Source organism: Pipistrellus hanaki (genome assembly GCF_964339955.1).
Source record: "Pipistrellus hanaki genome assembly, chromosome: 3".
Lineage (NCBI taxonomy): Eukaryota > Metazoa > Chordata > Mammalia > Chiroptera > Vespertilionidae > Pipistrellus > Pipistrellus hanaki.
In genome coordinates, this window is record NC_140505.1 from 89826484 (window position 1) to 89830256 (window position 3773).

Consider the following 3773-nt stretch of genomic DNA (forward strand, 5'->3'; position numbering starts at 1 on the left):
CATGTCCACACACTCCTCTGTTGCTTCCTCACTCACTCACACTCTCCTTCACTGCCATCTTCTTCCTGCCTCTGTAGTTGGGTCTGGAGTGTTATTGACCTTTTCATCGCTGGAGTCTCCTCTCTAGGTGTCTGGTTATATGGCTCGCTCTCTACCACATTGACCAAACAGAATAATTCACCTTGACAAGGCATGAAACAAAGGGAACAAATAACAAATGTATTCATGACACTGATAACCCCAATATAAGTGATTACTAGAGAAAAGAGAATTAGGGGAGAAAAAAGAGAACATAGATGATATCAAAGAGAGAAAAAAGTGGTATGAGAAAAAAGAAAAAAGGAAGAAAAATGCAGAGAACAAACAGGCAAACAAAAACATACAAACACCAAATTCCCAATAAATAGGGTGGGGCAGAATCTGTAGAAGCCATGCTAATATACAGAAAGTATGAATATAGGGAGGACCTCAGTTAAGTATAGAGGAAGTAGAAATAGGATGAGTAGATAAGACGAAAGAGAAAGAGAAGAAAAAATAATAATAATAATATTTTAAGAATTAATTTTAGGTTCCCTGGCAGTATAAAGTTTACTGTTTCCTTTGTTCACCCTCTTTTGCACAGTAGTTCCTGTGGGTTTTCCCTTCTGTCTTAGGAGCCGCTGGCCATGCCTTGTGCTGAGCGGCTAGGAAGACTGTCAGCAAGCTCATAGGAGCTTGAAACCGTTGTCACCCCTCCGACTCTTAACCAAGGGGGAAACATGATTGAAGCTGATCGCCCAGGAAAGCTCTTTATTGGTGGCCTCAATATAGAAACAAATGAGAAAGCCCTTGAAGCTGTATTTGGTGAATATTGGTGGCCTCGATACAGAAACAAATGAGAAAGCCCTTGAAGCTGTATTTGGTGAATAGTGGGAGTACTCTTGATGAAAGATCGTGAAACCAATAAATCGAGAGGATTTGCTTTTGTCACCTTTGAAAGCCCAGCAGATGCTAAGGATGCAGCCAGAGATATGAATGGAAAGTCCTCAGATGGAAAAGCCATCAAGGTAGAACAAGCTACTAAATCATCATTTGAAACTGGTAGATGTGACCACCTCCACCTCCAAGAAGCAGAGGCCCTCCAAGAGATCTCTGAGGAGGAAGAGGAGGAAGTGGAGGGAACCGGGGACCTCCCTCATGTGGAGGGCACATGGATGATGGTGGCTATTCCATGAATTTTAACATGAGTTCTTCCAGGGGACCACTTCCAGTAAAAAGAGGACCACCACCGAGAAGTGGGCGTCCTCCTAAAAGATCTGCTCTTTCAGAACCAGTTCGCAGCAACAGCAGTGGAATGGGAGGAAGAGCTCCTGTATCACGTGGAAGAGACAGTTATGGAGGCCCACCTCGAAGGGAACCCATGCCTTCCCCTAGAGATGTTTATTTGTCCCCAAGAGATGATGGATATTCTACTAAGGACAGCTACTCAAGTAGAGATTACCCAAGCTCTCGAGATACAAGAGATTATGCTCCACCACCAAGAGATTATACTTATCGTGATTATGGTCATTCCAGTTCAGGTGATGACTATCCATCAAGAGGCTATAGTGATAGAGATGGCTATGGTCGTGATTGTGACTATTTAGATCATCCAAGTGGTGGTTCCTACAGGAATTCATATGACAATATGGTAACTCACGTAGTGCTCCACCTACACGAGGGCCCCCACCATCTGATGGTGAAAGCAGTCGCTATGATGATTACAGCAACTCACGTGACGGATATGGTGAAAGTCGAGACAGTTACTCAAGCAGCCTAAGTGATCTCTACTCAAGTAGTTGTTATCGGGTTGGCAGACAAGAAAGAGGGCTTCCTCCTTCTATGGAAAGGGGGTATCTTCCTCCAGGTGATTCCTACAGCAGTTCAAGCCGCGGAGCACACAGGGGTGGTGGCCGTGGAGGAAGCCGATCTGATAAAGGGGGAGGCAGAAGCAGATATTAAAAACAAAACTTTCGACCAAAATCCCTGTTCAAAGAAACAAACAGAAAGTGGAACCTATTCTGTCATAACTCCCTAAGAACTACTAAAAGGAATGTTATATTTTTCAAATTTCCTGCTAAGTTCCCCTTTCAAAATTTTTATGTTCTTGTGAGGAGAAAAGTAAAACATGATTGAGCTTATGACATTGCTTTCAACAAGCAAATGTTAAATGTGTTAAGGCTTGACTTGTGTACTAGTGGTGTCATTTTCCAAGTAAAAGTGTCCCAAAGGCCACTTACTAATTTTTCCCCAGTTAATGAGACAAGCAATTCTAAGATCTACAAACATTTAGCCATCTAAAATGGAGAGATGAATCCCTCTGCCTATACAAACAAGCTAGCTATTAGAGGGTGATTGGGGTATGCTACTCTTAGGATATCATTACAGTCTTCCAACTGAAATATCAAATGTTATCAGTATGAAAAACCTGAGATCAGATGTTTATGTAAAAGAAAGTGCTATTCACCCAGTAAACCAAAAACAGTGCTGGCCATATTTTGTCTTTCTGACATTTCCTTGGGAATATACAAGGAACACCCCTCCCCCCGCCCCCCATAAGATCATTTAAGTGTGTGTTAAGCAACTACAGAATACTAAATAAAAAGTTTGGCTAAATAAAAAAAAAGAATTAATTTAAAAAAAATTAGAATGATGAAAAATAATGCAAAAAGAAATAGAAAATAAAGAAACAAATGAAAAAAGAAAAAATATAGCAAAATATTAATAAAATAAAAATGAAAATGAAAAAGTGAAATGTTCCTTTCTGCCAAGTTTTAATTCCCAATGTGGGCTAGTTTAAGATCCCACTCTTCTGTACTGTCTGCTGTTTCTCAGTTTCCTGTTGTTGAGACTAAAAAGCCTCTTTTTAGGCCAGTCCCTGAGAGACTATTCAGATTTTTTTTTTCTATCCTTTGTACCACTCAGGGTGTGACTATATTGGTTGCCTGGAGACTGCCAGGAGGGGCTATCTCTTCAGGATAAAATGACTGCTTAGGTCCAGGACATCGTGCATGACTAAGCACCACACTGCGGTCACCTCTCCCCGACCTTCCTCTCCCCAGCCTCTCCCCAGACTGCACAAGTCTGCATCTCCATCTGCACCTCAGCCATGGGTGAGTGTTTGTATTTGAAAGATCCTATGAACTAGGTTCAGCCAATAAAAGCAAAGACCAAAAAGAGGAGGAAGAGCTGTACCACTGTGAGCCCCTCTTCCCTCCCCTACCCCACCCCCCATATGGTGCAGTTGGGGCAGCTATCTAGGCTGCCCCTTCTGGGTTCAATCTCTCATGGATTTAGATCTAGAATAATACCCTGCTGCCAACAGTTCTGCAGACCTCCTTTCCAAGTCATATGTTACTCCTGTTCCAAGGGATGTGATATTGGTGTCATGCAGCTTCCTTATAACCCTCTGGTCTCGGAGGTCTCACAGTTCTCTCCAGCCCAGATCTCTGATTTTACCATTCTCCTGCCCTTCCTGGCTGCGAATTGTCTCACCAGCTGTGTCTACTTTGCCAATTCGTGGTGGATGTTATTCAATTTAGTTGCTCATCTTATCTGGTCTGGGACAAGGCCCAGGACACATTTGCCTATTCAATCATTATTTTGTCCCTCTTATCTATTTTATAATAAACATTCTAACAAGTCATATATGAGGTCATATATCCTTGTAGTTTAGATTTGAAGTTACCTGGTGACTAATGATGCTGAGCATCTTTTCCTGTACCTGATGGCCATCTGAAAGCCTTCTTGGGGGG

General features: G+C 42.2%; 1 pseudogene across 1 annotated transcript; it reads left to right on the plus strand.

Moving 5' to 3' along the window:
• Nucleotides 1-733: 733 nt before the first annotated feature.
• LOC311620681 (RNA-binding motif protein, X chromosome-like) lies at nucleotides 734-2628 on the plus strand (annotated as a pseudogene). Its single transcript has 2 exons — nucleotides 734-843; nucleotides 893-2628. The product of its transcript is annotated as an RNA-binding motif protein, X chromosome-like (transcript).
• Nucleotides 2629-3773: the final 1145 nt, after the last annotated feature.